Consider the following 20422-nt stretch of genomic DNA (forward strand, 5'->3'; position numbering starts at 1 on the left):
GACTGAGAGGGAAAATGTATCAGCCATGATAAAATGTGGAGCAGACTCAATGGGCCAAACGGCCTAATTCTGCTCCTATATATTATGATCTAATGATCTAACACCACAGGTTTCTCAGCAAATGACAAATGGCACTACAGCTGTGAGGATCCCTGCTGCACCTTGTGACCTTGTGATCTCTGTCTCAGAGGCTGACATCAAAAATGGCAGATAGAATACAGTATCGTAAAGTGTATGGTTATGCACTTTGGTAGAAGAAATGAAAGGGTTGACTATTTTCTAAATGGAGAGAAAATACAAAAAACTGGGGTGCAATGGGACTTGGTAGGATTGTGCAGGATTCCCTAAAGGTTAATTTGCAGGTTGAAACTGTGGTGAGGAAGGCAAGTACAATGTTAGCATTAATTTCCAATGGACTTGAAATATAAAAGCAAGGATATCATGTTGAGGCTTCACCAGGAGTATTGTGAGCAGGTTAGGGCCTCTTATCTTTGAAAGGATGTGCTGTAACTGGAGATGGTTTGAAGGAGGTTCATGAAAATAATCTCAGGATTGAATGGCTTGTCATATGAAGAATATCTGATGGCTCCAGGTCTGTATTCACTAGAATGCAGAAGAATGAGGAGTTTACTTCATTGAAACCTATTGAATGGTGAGAGGCTTTGATAGAGTGTATGTGGAGAGTACGTTTCTGAGTCTAAGACCAGAGGACACAGCCTCAGAATAGACGGCTGTCCTTTTAGAATGGAGATGTGGAAAAATTTCTTTAGCCAGAGAGTGGTGAATCTGTGGAATTCTTTGCCCCAGGCAGCTGTGGAGGCCAAGTCTTTATGTATATTTAAAGAAAAGGTTGATAGTGTCATGGTCCCGTCCGTGAAGTCTGCATTCCGGTTCATGGTCCGGTCCATGTTCCTTATTCCAGGTTTTCCAGTTTTCCCTTGTCCTGTTGTGTGTCTTAATTGAGGCACATGATTCCAATTTTGGGCTGGCTACATAAACAGCTTCAGTTGCTGGACTGTTCCCTTCCCTTCCCCTCACCTTACCTTCCTCCTGAAGCCTCAGCCTGAAGACTTGCCTGCAACATCGCCTGCGTCTGCGCCTGTATCACTGTCAAGTTCTACTGCTTGAGCAAGGCTGGAGCCTTGCTGTGTCTAGATAAGGAGCCATCTTTTGTTGTTTGGAACTGTCTCTTTGTGTTCTTGCCTTTGTTAGATAGGTCTGGTCATTTGCCGCCACCTTGAGTTGGGCACTGTCTCTATCTACACCTTTGCTAGGTAGGTCTGGCTGTTTGCTGCTATCTTATGTTGAGAACCGTCTTGTCATGCTCATCATTCTGTGTATGAATCCCGGCCCTACATCCTGTTCCCAAGAAGGCTCCCGGCTCCGTATTCCATGTTCCTGTCTGTCAAGACCAAGGCTCTGTGTTCTGCGTTCCTGTCTCCCAAGACCTACCGAGGCTCTGTGTTCTGCGTTCCTGTCTCCCAAGACCTACCGAGGCTCTGTGTTCTGCGCTCCTGTCTCCCAAGACCTACCGAGGCTCTGTGTTCTGCGCTCCTGTCTCCCAAGACCTACCGAGGCTCTGTGTTCTGCGCTCCTGTCTCCCAAGACCTACCGAGGCTCTGTGTTCTGCGCTCCTGTCTCCCAAGACCTACCGAGGCTCTGTGTTCTGCGCTCCTGTCTCCCAAGACCTACCGAGGCTCTGTGTTCTGCGCTCCTGTCTCCCAAGACCTACCGAGGCTCTGTGTTCTGCGCTCCTGTCTCCCAAGACCTACCGAGGCTCTGTGTTCTGCGCTCCTGTCTCCCAAGACCTACCGAGGCTCTGTGTTCTGCGCTCCTGTCTCCCAAGACCTACCGAGGCTCTGTGTTCTGCGCTCCTGTCTCCCAAGACCTACCGAGGCTCTGTGTTCTGCGCTCCTGTCTCCCAAGACCTACCGAGGCTCTGTGTTCTGCGCTCCTGTCTCCCAAGACCTACCGAGGCTCTGTGTTCTGCGCTCCTGTCTCCCAAGACCTACCGAGGCTCTGTGTTCTGCGCTCCTGTCTCCCAAGACCTACCGAGGCTCTGTGTTCTGCGCTCCTGTCTCCCAAGACCTACCGAGGCTCTGTGTTCTGCGCTCCTGTCTCCCAAGACCTACCGAGGCTCTGTGTTCTGCGCTCCTGTCTCCCAAGACCTACCGAGGCTCTGTGTTCTGCGCTCCTGTCTCCCAAGACCTACCGAGGCTCTGTGTTCTGCGCTCCTGTCTCCCAAGACCTACCGAGGCTCTGTGTTCTGCGCTCCTGTCTCCCAAGACCTACCGAGGCTCTGTGTTCTGCGCTCCTGTCTCCCAAGACCTACCGAGGCTCTGTGTTCTGCGCTCCTGTCTCCCAAGACCTACCGAGGCTCTGTGTTCTGCGCTCCTGTCTCCCAAGACCTACCGAGGCTCTGTGTTCTGCGCTCCTGTCTCCCAAGACCTACCGAGGCTCTGTGTTCTGCGCTCCTGTCTCCCAAGACCTACCGAGGCTCTGTGTTCTGCGCTCCTGTCTCCCAAGACCTACCGAGGCTCTGTGTTCTGCGCTCCTGTCTCCCAAGACCTACCGAGGCTCTGTGTTCTGCGCTCCTGTCTCCCAAGACCTACCGAGGCTCTGTGTTCTGCGCTCCTGTCTCCCAAGACCTACCGAGGCTCTGTGTTCTGCGCTCCTGTCTCCCAAGACCTACCGAGGCTCTGTGTTCTGCGCTCCTGTCTCCCAAGACCTACCGAGGCTCTGTGTTCTGCGCTCCTGTCTCCCAAGACCTACCGAGGCTCTGTGTTCTGCGCTCCTGTCTCCCAAGACCTACCGAGGCTCTGTGTTCTGCGCTCCTGTCTCCCAAGACCTACCGAGGCTCTGTGTTCTGCGCTCCTGTCTCCCAAGACCTACCGAGGCTCTGTGTTCTGCGCTCCTGTCTCCCAAGACCTACCGAGGCTCTGTGTTCTGCGCTCCTGTCTCCCAAGACCTACCGAGGCTCTGTGTTCTGCGCTCCTGTCTCCCAAGACCTACCGAGGCTCTGTGTTCTGCGCTCCTGTCTCCCAAGACCTACCGAGGCTCTGTGTTCTGCGCTCCTGTCTCCCAAGACCTACCGAGGCTCTGTGTTCTGCGCTCCTGTCTCCCAAGACCTACCGAGGCTCTGTGTTCTGCGCTCCTGTCTCCCAAGACCTACCGAGGCTCTGTGTTCTGCGCTCCTGTCTCCCAAGACCTACCGAGGCTCTGTGTTCTGCGTTCCTGTCTCCCAAGACCAACCGAGGCTCTGTGTTCCTGTCTCCCTGGTCCAAGTCTTAGCTTTGTGTCCTCATCCAGTTCTGGTCCTGTGGCCTGCTCAGGAGTGCCGTATCCTGCCACCATGTCCAGACCTGTTGCCTTGTCATGTTTTGTCCTCGCCTAGGTCCAGGGTCCGAGCCCGAGTCAAGACCCAGATTCTGGGTCCCTGTCCAGTCTCTGGCTCAGAGTCCTGGTCCAGGTTCCAAGTTCCTAGTTCCTCGTCCAGGTCCCACTCTCCTAGTCTAGCCCTAACCCAGCCCCTGTATCCTAGCCCCGTCCAGGGCCTGTGTCTTGTCCAGCGTCATCTCTTCCCCACTTCCCTTGCTTGCTTGACTCACGTCCTGGTCCTAGTACTTCAGTGTCTGTGTCTTGCACTTGGGTCTTCTCCCAGTGCCGCCCACCCCCTTTATGACAGATAGATTTTTGATTGGTCAGGGAATGAAGGGATACAGGAAGAAGGCTGGAGATTGGGGGTGAGAGGAAAATTTGATCAGCCATGATGAAATGGCAGAGCAGACTCGATGGTTCAAATGGTAATTCTGCTCCTATATCTTGTGGTCTTAAGAGTTTGGTGATGCCTAATTTGGAGTATTGGAGCAGTTTGGGTTTCCTACCTGCAGGAGAGATGTAAAAAGGGTTGAAAGAGTGCAGAGAAAATTTACAAGAACGTTGCCGGATCTGAAGGACCTGAGTTATAAGGTAGATTGAATAGATGAGGATGATATTCTTTAGAATGTAGAAGATTGAGAGATTTGATAGAGGTGTACAAAATTGAGGTGTGTAGAAAGGGTAAATGCAAACAGGTTTTTTTAACTGAGGTTGGGTGGGACCACAACCAGAGGTCAAGGGTAAGGGTGAAAGGTGAAATGGTTAAGGCGGAACATAAGGAAAACTTATTCACTCACAGGGCGGTGAGAGTGTGGAATGAGCTGCCAGCACAAGTGTGCATGTGAGCTTGATTTTAAGTTTTAAAGGAAGTTTTGATGGGTACCTGGATAGTAGGGATATGGGGGTTATGGCTCTGGTGCAGTTTGATGAGAGTCGGTAGTTTAAATGGTTTCGGCATGGACAAGATAGACCGAACGACTTGTTTTTGTATTGTACTTCTCCATGACTCTGTGACTGTCTGTTATGCATGATGTACATTGGCCTGGAAATCTGATTATGCATCCAGTGTTCAGGGTCGAGTCTACCTGAATATCAAAAATGAGGTTGTGATTCTGAGGCTTTATAGGACATTGGTTAGATGTACCTGGAGTATTGAGAGCAGTTTTGGGCCCCTTATCAAAGAAAAGATGTGCTGGCATTGGAGAGGATCCAGGGGATGTTCATGAGAATGATCCCAGGAATGAAAGGGTAATGTATGGAAAACATCACACGCTTCACAGAATCTCAGCGAGTCAGAGAGCATCTCTGGAAATGAATAAACAGTTGAGGTTTTAGCCTGAGAAACTTCCTTAGGACTGGAAAGGAAGGGGAAGATGCCAGAATAAAAAAGTGATAGGAGAAGAGAGTGGAACATAGGAGAAAGGGAAGGGGGAGGAGAATTGGGGAGGTGACAGGTAGCAAGAAAGTTTGAGGCCAGAGTGGGAAATAGAAGAAGAGGGTGAGGGAATTTTTTTTTACCGGAAGGAGAAATTGATATTCATGCCACCAGGTTAGAGGCTACCCAGATAGAATATAAGGTGTTGCTCCTCCACCCTGAGGGTGGCCTCGTTATGGCACAAGAGGAGGCCATGGCCTAACATCTCAGAACAGGAACAGGAAGGGGAATAAAAATGTTTGGCCACCAGGATGTTCTGCTTTTGGAGGATGGAGCACAGGTGCTCAGCAAAGCAGTCCCCCAATTCACGGCAGGTCTCACCAGTGTAGAAGAGGCTGCATCAATAGCACTGGACACAATAGACAAAGGCAGCAGATTCACAGCTGAAATGTTGCCTCAATTGAAAGTACTGCTTAGGGCCCTGAATGGAGGTGAGGGGGGAGGTGTATGGGTGGGTGTAGCACTTTGACCACTTGCTGGAAAGGAGATTAGTGGATGAGGGATGAATGGACAAGGGAATCTTGGAAAGAGCGATCTCTGTAGAAAACAGACGGGGGGTGGTTTGTAAAGATGCATTTGGTGGGAGGATTCCTTTAGAGATGGCAGAAGTTGTGGAGAATGATGTGTTGGATGCGAAGGCTACTGGGCTGGTAGGTTAAGAACAAGAGGAATTCTATCACTGTTAAGGTGGCAGGAAGATGGGGAAAGCACATATGTTCAGGAAATGGAGGAGATGCGGGTGAGGGCAGCATCAATGTTGGAGGAAGGGAAACCTCCTATGTTCCATTCACTTCTTCTATCAGATTCCTTCCTCTCCAACTGTTTACCTGTCCTACCCACCTGGCTTCACCTATCACCTTCTAGCTATCTTCCTTACCCTCCCCTCACCTTTTTATGCTGGTGGCTTCTCCCTTCACTTTCAGTCTTGAAGGGTGTCTGCCCAAATCATTGACTGTTTATTCATTTCCATAGATGCTGCCTGACCTGCTGAATTCCTCCAGCATTTTGTGTGTTTTGCTTTGGATTTCCAGCATCTACAGAATTTCTCACGTTTATAGTGCATGTTTATTTGATGGCCCTGGCCTGTACTTGCTGCAGTTTAGAAGAAACAGGAGGATCTCATTGAAACCTACTCAATATCAAAAACTGAGGATTTTATTTATTGAAAAAATCCTGTTAAATATTGAAAGGAATAGTTAGAGCAGTCATGGAGGGAATGCCTCCTATAGTGGTAGAGTCTAGGACCATACATAGTCTCGGAACACAAGGATGTCCCGTTAGAACAGAGGTAACAAGGAAATTTTTTTTTAGTCAGAGGGTGGTGGATCTGTGGAATTAATTTCCGCAGATGGCTGTGGAGGCTGTGGGTATATTTAAAGTGGCGGGTGATAGGTTCTTGCTAAGTAAGGGTGCAAAGGTTACAGAGAGAAAGCATGAGAATGGGATTGGGAGGAATAATAAATCAACCATGGTAGAATGGCAGAGTGGACTCAATGGACCAAATGAACTATTATGGTCAAATTCTTATGTCTTCTGATGTTCTCCTGCATTAACTGGGAAGGCACATTACTATGGCAAAGAACTACTGCAGGACTTGTATATGTAAGATTTAGGTTTTGTGAAGAACTGTTCATTATATTAAATGTAGTTATCAAAAGGGAAGCAATGGTTGGAAGGGGCAAAAGCATGTTGCATTTCCTGTACCCTTGGATGACTTTGGGGCTTAGATTCCAATCAGCATAGAGATACTCAGCTGGTCCATGAATACACAGTCATGGGTGATTATAAGGCAAAAAGGAAATACTGGAGTGTAGCCTTGGCTGCCTTTGTTCAGAATGTGCCTTCTCTGTCTCCATTCTGACCATCACAGACTCGCGTTCCAGCTCTAGCCATCTGCACTTTCTCCACATCCCCTACTAAAATAAATTCTCACTACTGGTTTTGAAAATATAAATTGACATTGCATCTGAAATATTTTGTAGAAACCAATTAAATTTCCAATATCTTGACAGGCAGCCGTGCTTTGTGACTCTCCTGTGAAATGTGTCTAATTTCTCTTATCTAAACATCATATTAGGATTATTCTGGATTTTCTCATAGGAAGAATTATTTTCTATGAATTATCCTCATCAAGTTGCTTAACAATTTTTGGCACACTGTTCCAAACTGAAGAGAATAAAACTCATGTACAGTTAAAAATCCAAATGGCCTTGACATCAAACTTTTCATTTAACCTATTATTAATCTTGCTGCCTATCTGAGGACCATGTATTTCTTTGGAGATTCAATACCCAAACTGAGCTCTATCCTCCAGATAAGAATTGACCAAAATACTGAAAAATTTGAGCTTTAGTTTGTTAAGGTTGATGCCAAGCACTACCTAATAAAGATCAATGTCAACCTTGTTATTATTTTCTTGTTTGAATCTTTATACTTTACGAAAGGGATCTGTGTACCAGAGCACCTATAACCCTCTGGATTATTAAGGTTCATTAACTTTTTCCTTTAATCCCTTCACATTACACACTCTTTTCTTCAGTTACTCACTTACATCTGCTTGGATGACTACTGGCTACTCAAGGTATTCATTCCACACACCCTTTACGATTAACTTTACTCCATATTCAGCCTGAAATTTATGTTCTATCTAATTTCTCCACTTCCAGACAAAACCTCTATTTTCATTTTTCTCATATCTCCGGCAGCTTTCTAACAGCTACTCACTCTCTCAAACACCAGTTGTTTAGTGAAAATAAACAGAATTAAATAAGCCTGGAGGAAAAAAAATATTTTTCAATGCCTTCCTCTGTCAGTTGGAGCAGGATGCCCAAGAGCATCAGACTAGACAAGCACTGGTGGCATTTTAGAACAAGGTGTCTGCATGTTAACTGTGACCGTGACCACACGTTTGTAAAGTGTAGTGACATTTTTGCTTTCTCCTAGGACCAAACCAGCTTGAATACATTTTACTGATGGAAACAGCACCATGAGACGTAAGCCAATTGCTCAGTCCTTTACAGGTACTCTCTTTGATGCTTTATTCTGGATTGGTAAGATTGTCATACAGAGACAATGGACAGGAAATAACTGACAAAAAAGACTGATGCAAATGATAAGCAAGCGGAGAGCTCACTGGAGAGCAAGGCTTTCTCCTGGTTCTGCTGAGCTTCACACCGATAGCAGAGCATTTGGATTCACAAGATGTATTTGACACCCGTGAGCATTCAGTGTAGCAGTTTCTACTGTTTCAATAAGCCATTCTACTTTAAATGAACTAGCAGTTCTTTTGCACTTCACACCCCTTGCTTCTTTGGAATTTGACTTAGTGAATCAATAATTCCTTCAATAAAAACAGTATAACTAAGCCAGTTCTCAAATCTGCAGACAAATCATCACAAACTCCACATTGTCAACACCATCCGCATCAGAAACTGGAAAAGGAAAGGTGATTGCATATGATTGTGAAATATGATTAACGTGCCAACGAGGTAGAGAGTGACAACTTTTTTTGCAGAGTTTAATTTGCCTTGTGCACACCTTAGAGGGAGCACTGGGTCCGACCTCACTCAGAATCTTCACTTTGAACATGTGGCACGGAGAGGCAATGAAGGAGCCCATCTTCTTCTGCCTACTGGGAAATCATTGAAAATCATGAGTCCCAAGCTAGTAGGAGTACAGAATTAGAATTAGAATTTTATTTCTTACATCCATCTCATAACAAAAGGGAGTAAAAACCTTTATGTTGTGTCTCCGCTGCTATGTACAAGCAATAAGGAAGGGAAATGTGGGAGGATATTGCCCAAACACTAAGATGGTATACATAATTGTGTTGTGTACATGTATGTACAGTCAGATATGCAATCAGATCAATGTGTATTGATGAATTTGATGGTGCCCTGGCCTTAATGCTGCAGTAGCGTTTGCTAGGGGTGGAAGCTGCTGAAACAGTTTGTGGTTTAGGTCCCTGATGATTCCTCCAAGCCCTCCTTACCCACCTGCTACTGTAAATATCCTGAACAGAGGGAAGTTCACATCCGCAGATGAGCTGGGCTGTCCGTACCACTCTCTGCAGTGCCCAAGGGTAGTACAGTTCTGGTACCAGGTGATGACACAGTCAGTCAGAATGCTCTCGATCGTGCCTCCGTAGAAAGTCCTGAGGATCTGGGGACTCATGCCAAACTTCTTCAGTTCTCTGAGGTGAAAGAGGCGCTATTGTGCTTCACCACACAGCCGGTATGTACAGTTCAGGTGAGATCCTCGGTGATATGTACACTGAGGAACTTGAAACTACTCACCCACTCAACTACAGTCCCATTGATGTCAACAGAGGCTAGCCTGTCTCCATTGCTCTTGTAATCTACGATCAACTCCTTTGGTTTTTTTTTCAACATTAAGGGAGATTTTGCATTGGGAGCGGCATCCCTCACATCCTTAGCAAATCAGCTCCTTCAACTTTCCTTTCAAACAGAGCTATCCTTCTGCCAAGACAGCCTACTCACTGATGTTTTCAAATAAATCCTGCATTTGCTGTCTTAGTAAAGATTTTAATCCATTTTAAAATTCAGGAGTTAATACATGCCTGCATTAAAATACATGGCTGGAATACTGCAGAATCTTGTACAGTGTTTATTCAGTAATGTCAGAAACTGTCATCTTTAATCTGGTATTATCTTGAATCTGATGTTCTCTACTTTTAAACCAGAATTCAATTTTTCAGCTGTCCAAGCAGAAACTAAGTGTTATCAATGCAGCAGTGATCTTTACAAAGGTATTTAAGCTTTTTTTTTGCCGTCATAAGAGGTCTTAATACATGGGGTACTGACCTCTATTCTGACCATTGATTTGTGTCAATCACCAAGGCAGAATCCAATGATGAGCACAGATGGCAGTGACATTATACACAGATTAGGTACTTTCTGTTCCAGCTTCGTCACAAACCATGGGTATGTCATTATCTGCAGGAGCAGAAAACACAATTGTCACAGTCTTTTGAACCATCCACTGCAAAAGTGTAGCTGTGAAATTTTATGATTTTGCTGTAGCCTCAACAAGAAATTGCCATATTTTGGCAAAGTCACATGTTTCATTTTTAATCTGCATGTAATTTACTAGAAAGATGAAGAACAGGTCCTGCTTTTTTCACTCATTAAAGATTCACAATTCTTGCATGTGTGCCTTGAAGCTCTCAGCATGGAATGTATCCTTGTTGTTTGAAACAGTCTTCTGAAATGGAATACCATTAGCAAACACAAACCTTGACATGGCATCTATATTGAATTCTGAGTTCAGGTCATCTACTCCCCTCTGGGGAATTGGGTGGAAATGTCTTTCCCGAAGGAGGTAGAAGACACTCCTTCCCTCTGCTAGGCTGCAGGTCACCCTCGGGCAAGATGTATCACCCGCTTAGAAACCGGCCCCCCACCCCCGCTGATCAGGGTCATGTGAAGCCATGGGAGCAGGTGGTGGATGGTCATATGAGCAGCTGGTGCATGTTACAAGTCCTGGTTATGCAGCCACTGATGCCAATCAGATAATATCTGGAGTATTGGTAATGACTGGGGCCATCCATCTTGTAAAGATACTGCCCAGAGGAAGGCAATGGCAAACGAATTCTTTAAAAAAAATTTGCCAAGTACAATCGTGGTTATGAAAAGACCATGATCGCCTTTGTCGTATGACATGGCACATAACAAAAGAACAACCCTCTGTCCCTTTTATCCCTCCTCCTGATTTACTCAGATCTTCCTATACTCATCATAAACCCCATCATTCTTTCTACCTGTCCTCCATTCACTGCATCTGCCTATTACACACACATTCTCTCCAATAGTACCTCTCCACTCTCTGTTCCCATCTTCCTTCCCCCCCCCCAATTGGTTCCATTTATCAACTTCCTCTCCTATTAGATTCACCTGCAGACCTTTCTCCTCCCAGCATCTATTGCTATTCCCATTACAGTATCCTTGTCTCCATCTGGTTATCACTTCTCCTCACCTGATTCCACCTATCACTTGCTTTCTCTTTCTCCACTACTTCCCTTCACCTTTCTATATTTGCTATCTCTCCACTATCTTTCGGTCTATATGAAGAGTCTTATGCCAAAACATCGACTGTGCCCCCCCCCCCCCCGGCCACAGATGCTGCCTGGCTAGTTGAGTTCCCCCAGCAGGTTGTTTTAAGCTGCAAACCTTGACATGTCAATCTGGCCTTCACCTGTTATACAAAGACATTGCAAGCTGGCCAAAATACACACGCTAAAATGGCTGCTAAATTAATATACTTCTTGCCCCTTCTGTAACCAATATCCTACCCATTGATGCTACTGAATGATAGGTCAAATAATTAAACTTCATATTAATGTTTGCTCAAATAAGTACTTTGATCCATACCTGCAACCTCGAAGATTTAAGATGTGAATTTTACTTCCTTTATTTTTCAGAGAAATGTCATGCTTTGGACTCTGAGCCTGTTCCTAGAGTGTGGTCTGCATGTTTGATAAAACATGCATCCTAACTGTGCATCAAATGCAATGGCGTCACTATCAAGGGCGAGCAAGTGAAAGAGCTTTCATGATCAGTGACGGGGCTCTCTTCCAGGCATGGTTTAGGTGACCTCTTGCTTCCCTTTCTCACAAGATCCACTCTCTTCTCCTATCAACACACACAACACACTGGAGGAACTCAGCAGGTTGGGCAGCATCCGTAGAAACAGTCAACGCTTTGGGCCGAGACCCTTCATCAGGACTGAAGAGAGAGGGGGCAGAGCCCCTACAAAGAAGGTGGGGAGAGGGTGGGAAGGAGAAGGCTGGTAGGTGCCAGGTGAAAAACCAGTAAGGGGAAAGATAAAGGCGTGGGGGAGGTGAAGCAGGGAGGTGACAGGCAGGAAAGGTGAAGAAGGAATAGGGGAAAGCACAATGGGTAGTAGAAGGAGGCGGAACCATGAAGGAGGTGATAGGCAGCTGGGGGAGGGGGTAGAGTGAAATAGGGATAGGGGAAGGGAGGTGGAGGGAATTACCAGAAATTGGAGAATTCTATGTTCATACCAAGGGGCTGGAAACTACCCAGACGGTATATGAGGTGTTGCTCCTCCAACCTGATTTTGGCCTCATCATGGCAGTAGAGGAGGCCATGAATGGACATATCCAAATGGAGGTGTGAAGCAGAGTTGAAGTGGGTGGCAACTGGGAGATCTGGTCTCTTGTGGCAGATGGAACAGAGGTGCTCGATGAAGCAGTCCCCCAATCTGCGTCGGGTTTCACTGATGTAGAGGAGGCCACACAGGGAGTACCGGATGCAATAGATGACCCCAACAGACTCACAAGTGAAGTGTTGCCTCACTTGGAAGGACTGTTTGGGGCCCTGAATGGTGGCAAGAGAGGAGGTGTAGGGACAGGTGTAGCACTTGCGCTTACAGGGATAAGTGCTGGGTGGGAGATCTGTGGGAAGGAACATGCAGAACAGGGACTCACAGAGGGAACGATTCCTGCGGAAAGTGGAGAGGGGTGGAGAGGGAAAGTTGTGCTTAGTGGTGGGGTCCTGTTGAAGGCGGCGGAAGTTGTGGAGGGTAATATGCTGGATCCGGAGGTTGGTGGGGTGGTAGGTGAGGACATGGGGAACTCTGTCCCTGTTGTGGTGGCGGGAGGATGGGGTGAGGGCTGAAGTGCGGGAAATGGAGGAGATGTGGGTGAAGGCATCATTGATGATGGCAGAAGGGAAATCACGATTCTTAAAGAAATGGGACATTTGAGATGTCCTGGAATGGAAAACCTCATCCTGGGAACAGATGCAGTGGAGACGGAGGAACTGGGAACAGGGAATAGCATTTTTGCATGTGACAGGGTGGGAAGAGGTATAGTCGACGTAGTTATGGGAGTCTGTGGGCTTATAGAAGATGTCAGTGGACAGTCTGTCTCCAGAAATGGAGACCGAGAGATTGAGAAAGGAGAGAGAAGTGTCCGAGATGGACCAAGTGAATTTGGGTGGAAGTTAGAAGCAAAGTCGATGAAATTGATGAGTTCAGCATAGGTGCAGGAAGCAGCACCAATGTAGTCGTTAATGTAGCGGAAGGAAAAGTTGGGGAGCAGTACCAGTATAGGTTTGGAGCACAGACTGTTCCACATAACCAGCGAAGGGGCAGGCATAGCTGGGGCCCATGCAAATGCCCATAGCTACACCCTTGGTCTGAAGAAAGTGGGAAGAGCCAAAAAAGTTATTAAGTGTGAGAACCAGTTCCGCCAACCGGAGGAGGGTGGTGGTGGTGGTTCGGGAACTGGTAAGGTCTATTGTCCAGAAAGTAGCGGAGGGCTTTGAGGCCTTCTTGATGGGGAATGGAGGTGTATAAGGATTGGACATCCATAGTGAAAATGAAGCAGTCGGGACCAGGGAAGCCGGACGTTATTGAAGAGGTGGAGGGCATGGGATGTATCCCGGATGTAGGTGGAGAGAGACTGAACTATGGGTGACAAAATGGATTCCAGGTAGGCAGATACAAGTTTGGTGGGACAGGAGCATGCAGAAACAATGGGTCTACTGGGACAATCAGGCTTGTGAATCTTGGGGAGGAGGTAAAACTGAGCAGTGTGGGGTGTGGGAATTATGAGTTTTGTGGCTGAGGATGGAAGGTCTCCGGAGATGATAAGGGCGATGATGGTCTGGGAGACAATGGTTTGATATTTTTTGATGGGGTCCTGTTCCAGAGGTAAGTAAGAGGAGGTGTCAGGGAGCTGCCGTTTGGCCTCAGTAAGGTAGAGGTCCATCCGCCAGACTACTACGGCACCACCCTTGTCTGCGGGTGCATTCAGAGGGAGTGAGGTTGGAACAGGAGAGAGGAGTGGTGATGTCGAGACAGTCGATGTCTCGGCGACAGTTGGAGATGAAAAGGTCAAGTGCAGGTAGCAGGCCCGGGCAGGGTGTCCAGGAGGACGAGGAGGGTTGATGACGGGAGAAGGTGTCATCAGTAGGTGTAGGGGAATCCTTGCAAAGAAGTAGGCTCAGAGACATAGACGATGGAAGAAAAGTTCATCATCATTGCAGGCATGGAACTCACTGAGGTGTGGACGGAGGGGGACAAAAGTGAGGCACTTATCCCTGCAAGCGTAAGCGCTACACCCGTCCCTACACCTCTTCTCTCACCACCATTCAGGGCCTCAAACAGTCCGTCCAGGTAAGGCAACACTTCACTTGTGAGTCTGTTGGGGTCATCTATTGCATCCAGTGCTCCCAGTCCGGCCTCCTCTACATAGGTGAAACCCAATGCAGATTGGGGGATCACTTCGTTGAGCACCTCTGCTCCACCTGCCACAACAGTCAGGATCTCCTGGTTGCCACCCACTTCAACTCTGCTTTTCATCCCCATTCGGATATGTCCATGCATGGCCTCCTCTATTGCCATGATGAGGCCAAAATCAGGTTGGAGGAGCAACACCTCATATACCATCTGGGTAGTCTCCAGCCCCTTGGCATGAACATTGAATTCTCCAACTTCCAGTAATTCCCTCTCCCTCCCTTCCCCTATCCCTATGTCACTCTGCCCCCTCCCCCAGCTGCCTATCACCTCCCTCATGGTTCCGCCTCCTTCTACTACCCATTGTGCTTTCCCCTATTCCTTCCTCACCTTTCCTGCCTATCACCTCCCTGCTTCCCCTCCCCCACCCCTTTATCTTTCCCCTTACTGGTTTTTCACCTGGCACCTACCAGCCTTCTCCTTCCCACCCTCCCCCCACCTTCTTTATAGGGCCTCTGCCCCCTCCCTCTTCAGTCCTGACAAAGGGTCTCGGCCCACAACATTGACTGTTCGCTTACCACGGATGCTGCCGGACCTGCTGAGTTCCTCCAGCGTTTTGTACATGTTTGTTTGACCCCAGCATCTGCAGAGTATTTTGTGCTTACTCTTCTCCTATCAGGTTTCTTCTTCTTTAGTCCTTTACCTTTCCCATGTATCACCTCCCAGTTTTTCACTTCATACCCCCTCCCCCACCCACCCACTTCCACCTCACCTGACTTCACCTCTCACCTACCAGCTTATACTCCTTCCCCTTCCCCACCTTCTTACTCTGGCTTCATCCCCCTTCCTTTCTAGTCCTGATGAAGGGACTCTGCCCAAAGCATCGACTGCCTACTCTTCTCCATGCATGCTATGTTCTCTCCAGCACTTTCTGTTTGTTGCTCTGCATTTCCAGCATCTGCAGAATCTCTTGCGTTGATGGTTTCAGCTTCTCAGGGTCATGGCTCAGCTCGAGAAGGAGACTCACCAGCACCATTTTCTCAAGGAACTTTGGAGATTGCTAATAAATGCCCAGATCTTGAAATTAATATTGCTGACACAAATTCATAAGGTGAATCAAAATTAAGGAGAAATATTTGGCTAAAGTCAACCATATCAACCACATCAACCACATTGTTTGTTGCTCTAGATTTTCAGCATCTGTCGTCTGTTGTGTCTCCCAAGTCTCAGAGTCACTAGTTAATCCAGTGTAGAGGAAATTTATTTATTGTGTCTCATTAAAGCTGTTACTTTGTAAAACCACAAGTAATACCTGTGACAAATATCTATGCGGAAGAAATCGTATATCCTATTTCCTATGCCAATTAACAGCTGATAGCATAGCAGTTATTCTGGCTTCTAACGGAGGGCACAAATGGAGTGGCTACTGCTCCCCAGGCAGGTTTCATGTCAAGGTAACCGTTAGAAGCTCTGCTGCAATACTTCATCATAACACTTTGTAAGAACACATGTGAAAGGGATCTGCAAAATGTCAGGTAAAAACCCTGCATGCTTGGAGAACTAAAAATGCAAGTGACAGTAAAATGTTACTTTAAAAATCCACACAAAATGTTGGAGGAACTTAACAGGTCAGGTAGCATCTACAGAGAGGAATAAAGAGTCAATGTTTGGGCCAAGACCCTTCATCAGGACTAGAAAGGAAGGGCAAGAAGCCAGACTAACAATGTTGGGGGAAGAGAAGAAGAAAAAGGCAAGTGAGGAGTATGGGGAAAGGTGGATGGGTGTGGGAGGGAATATGAAGTGAGAAACATGGTGGCGATAAGTGAAAAAGGTAAAATGAGGAAAAAGAATGGATTGACAGGAGAAGAGAATGGAACACGCGAGTAAAGGAAGGTGGAGGGGCACTGGGGGAGTGATAGGCAGGTGAGGAGAAGAGAGGGGGTAATAGGGAAGCCAGAATAGAAAAGAAGAAAAATGGAGGGGGGAGAAATTACCATAATTTGGAGAAATTAATGTCCATGCCATCAGGTTGTACTCAAACTGTGCACTTCTCTTACAGGATAACTGGTGGACTTTCCCATTCAATTCATTCACTGCCTCAGTGCACATCAACTATTACAGACAATTTTTCACGAGCAGAAACTTGGGTCTAACTAATAACAACTAATGCTGAATGTGGTGGCTTTGGAGAGGGTGCAGAAGAGATTTACTGGGTACCGGTTTAGAAGCCAGGTGCTGTGAAGAAAGGTTAGACAAACGTGGATTGCTTGTTCTGTAATGGTTCAGGCAGAGAAGAGACATAATGGAAGTTTATAAAATATTGAAAGGCCACAGATAGAGTAGAGAGCCAATATCATTTTCCTCGTACAATAGAGGTGTTTAAGAAGCTATTAGAGAGGCATACAAATAATCAGATAATAGAGACATTATGGATCACATGCAGACAGGATGGATTCATGTAATCAGGCAGTCATGTAATTATAAACACAAGAAATTCTGCAGATATTAGAAATCCAAACCAACATATTCAAAATACTGGAGGAACTCAGCAGGTCAGACAGCATCCATGGAAAAGAAAACAAAACAGTCAACGTTCTGGCCAGAGACACTTCTTCAGGACTGAGAAGGAAGGGGGAAGGTGGAGGGGGAGGGAAAGGAGGATGGCTAGAAGGTGATAGATGAAGCTAGGTGTGTGGGAAAAGTAAAGGACTGGAGATGAAGGAATCTGATTGGAGAACAGAGTAGACCATAGGAGAAAAAGAAGGAGGAGGGGCACCAGGGGAGGCGATATGCAGATGGGAATTGCTAAGAGTCCAGAATGAAAAATAGAAGAAGAGAGGAGGGGCATCCTTCCAGTAAGATGGCAGCATGTGGGAATGCAGCAGCCACTCTGGGGCTAACCAAAGGTGCTTTTATGATCCAAAGACAATTCTGCTCCAACTACTTTAAGTACTGCAGGGCTACTCCATCAGTGAGCTGCTCATTGATCAGAGTAGCTGGACTGGTGTTGTCAGCGGATCCGGCCAAGGTGACGAGGGGGCTGGTCGAGATGTTGGAGAGGGAGCCAGTCGAGATGTTGAAGGCGCTGACCAGTCATGATATCGAGGAGGGAGATGGTGGGGATATTGGAGGAGCTGATTTGGATACAGAGGAGCTGACTTTGTCGCTGCCCGCTACTCAGCAGCATTGGAGTCGGAACAGTATAACCATGGGAGATTCTCTCAGACATTTCACATGCAATTGAGACAGTAGTAATGTAAATTGCTGCAGGTCTGTTACCCTTGTCTGGTGGAGGGACCGACAACATGGGAGCTGCGTAGCCTCAGTTGTAGCAAGGACTAGGCCTCAAGGCTAGGGCTTGCCTGCTGCTGCAGACCAGGTAAGAAGATGTAGAAGAGTTACAGCGTGGTGTCCACACCCAGCTGGGGCCCGAGCTCTCCTGTTGGTGCTGCACTTCAGTGTTTAAGCAGAGGAATAACAGGCTGGATTGCATGTGTCTGCACACTGCAAGGAGACTGTGGTATTGATTGCCAGACATTTTCGCTCAGGGTCTTGGATTATATATGTTTTTTTTTGAGTGAATATGCTTTTCTGCTCGCTACTTTAAATTATGTTACTCTTTATTTTGAAAGTTTGCTTGCTATTTTGAATGTTTTTCACCTTGGCTCCAGAGGAACGCTGCGTCTATGTATGGTCTGAATGATATTTAAACTTGATTTGATTTGATCCTAACTCCTTGAGGAATTTTTTTTACTGGAAGGAGAAAACTATTCATGCCAACAAGCTGGAGGTTACCCAGATGGAATATAAGGTGTTGTTCTTCCACCCTAAGGGTGGCCTCATCTTAGGACAAGAGGAGGCCATGGACTGACCTGTCAGAAAGGGAATGGGATTTGCAAATAAAATATTTGGCCACAGGAACTCCCACCTTTGTCAGATGCGGCGATGTTGTTCAACAAAACACACCCCCCCTAATTTAAGATGGATCTCACCAATGCACCCTAAGTCATATAGGGAGCACCAGACACTATAGACAACCCAGTAGATTCACAGGTAACACTCACAAAATGCTGGTGGAACGCAGCAGGCCAGGCAGCATCTATAGGAAGAAGTACAGTCAACGTTTTGGGCCGAGACCCTTCGTCAGGAATAACTGAAAGAAAAGATAGTAAGAGATTTGAAAGTGGGAGGGGGAGGGGGCGATCCAAAATGATATGAGGAGGGGGAGGGAAGAAGCCAAGAGCTGGAAAGTTGATTGGCAAAAGGGATATGAGAGGATCATGGGACGGGAGGCCTAGGGAGAAAGAAAGGGGGGGGGGGTCCAGAGGAAGATGGACAGCAAGGAGTGATTGTGAGAGGGACAGAGAGAGAAGGATAAAAAGCAGGGGGGGAATAAAAATAAATAAATAAGAGATGGGGTAAGAAGGGGAGGAGGGGCATTAACAGAAGTTAGAGAAATCAATGTTCATGCCATCAGGTTGGAGGCTACCCAGGTGGAATATTCCCCTCCCCACTTTTTTTTCTTCTCTCTGTCCCTCTCACAATCACTCCTTGCCTGCTCTCCATCGTCCTCTGGGCTCCCCTCCCCCTTTCTTTCTCCGTAGGCCTCCTGTCCCATGATCCTCCCCCTTCTCCAACTCTGCATCCCTTTTGCCAGTCAACTGTCCAGCTCTTAGCTTCTTCCCTCCCCCTCCTGTCTTCTCCTATCATTTCTGATCTCCCCTTCCCCCTTCCACTTTCAAATCTCTTACTATCTTTTCTTTCAGTTAGTCCTGACGAAGGGTTTCGGCCTGAAACATCGACTGTACTTCTTCCTATAGATGCTGCCTGGGCTGCTGCGTTCCACCAGTATTGTGTGTGTGTTGCTTGAATTTCCAGCATCGCAGATTTTCTCATGTTTGCATTTTTAGATTCACAGGTGAAGTGCTGCCTCAACTGGAAGGACTGCTTGGGGCCATGAATGGAGGCGAGGGAGGAGTGAATGGGCAGGCATAGCACTTTGGCCACTTGCAGGGGGGAGATTAGTGGTGAGGGATAAATGGACAAGGGAATCATGGAGGGAGTAATCCGAGGAAAGTGTTGGGAGGGAGTTAAAGATGTGTTTGGTGGCAGCATCCCTTTGAAGATGGCAGAAGTTGTGGAAAATGATGCGTTCAATGCAGACTCATGGGGTGGTAGATAAGGGTAAGTTGAACTCTATCACTGTTATGGTGGTGAGAGGATGGAGTGAGTGCAGATGTTTGCGAAATAGAGGAGATGCAGGTGAGGGCAGCATCAATGTTGGAGGAAATGAAACTCTGTTCTTTGAAAAAGGAGGACATCTCTGATGTCCTGGATGGAAAGCCTTATCCAGGAACAGATGTGGTAGAGACAAAGGAACTGAGAAAAGGGAATAGCATTTTTACCGGAGTCAGTGTGGGAAGAGGTATTGTCGAGATAGCTGTGGGAATCGGTAGGTTTGTGTAATTAGTTTGGTGGGCAGAAGGGATGCTGAACTGTTCTATGAAATGCGTAAGAACTTTGGATCTAGAAATGACTAAGATTAATTTTGTTTATGAATATTTTCCATCTGACATACTGAAAATACAGACATGAAATGAAGTCATATTGAGGTGCTCCTTGAACTAAAGGTACACTTTAATGGCTGCTCTGTCCTGGGCCTGTTTTGGAGGCAGAGCAGTGCTGGTAGAACTGCCTCGCAATAAAGTCATGGGCCACTACAGCACAGAATCAGACCTTTTGTCCCAAGTAGTCCACTCAGCCTGGTTTTCAGCCTTGCCCCATCAACCGGTCTCCTGATCATAGCCCTCCATACCCCCCTCATCCAAACTGCTCTTAAATATTACAATTGATATTGCATCTACCACTTCTGAAGTTAGATTGCATGGTGAACAAAAACAGCAAGGCTATATATGGCTTGTCTAGACAGTGATGTTTCAGACATTTTGGCACACTTCAGGTAGTTCTTTGTTTTGTAAAATGGAATTAAGTCGAATTGCAATATCCTTCAACGTGAAGGACAATAGGGTATTAATCCTTGACTTTATCAACTGAGCAGTTCGAGACAGCACTGATGCTTCAATGGCACAATTACCTGAGTCTGAAATAAAATTTGAGATTCCCACAAACCACATTTTGCTTGTAAGCTTAAACTGAGTGAAACACCTGACTTAAATAATAACTCTAACTCATGAGATAAAAATCACTATTTCATTTTTCATTATATATTATCCAACTTAAATACCATATACACTTAATAAATACCTGACAAACTGCAAGATCCTTGTTACAGCAGGACACTGATCACATGAAAGCATCTCACTTTATTTAATTTTGTCAGCAATTTATGCTTCCCATAACAATTGCTACCATCAAAGATCATCAGAA

Source organism: Mobula hypostoma, chromosome 2 (assembly GCF_963921235.1).
Source record: "Mobula hypostoma chromosome 2, sMobHyp1.1, whole genome shotgun sequence".
Classification (NCBI taxonomy): Eukaryota; Metazoa; Chordata; class Chondrichthyes; order Myliobatiformes; family Myliobatidae; genus Mobula; species Mobula hypostoma.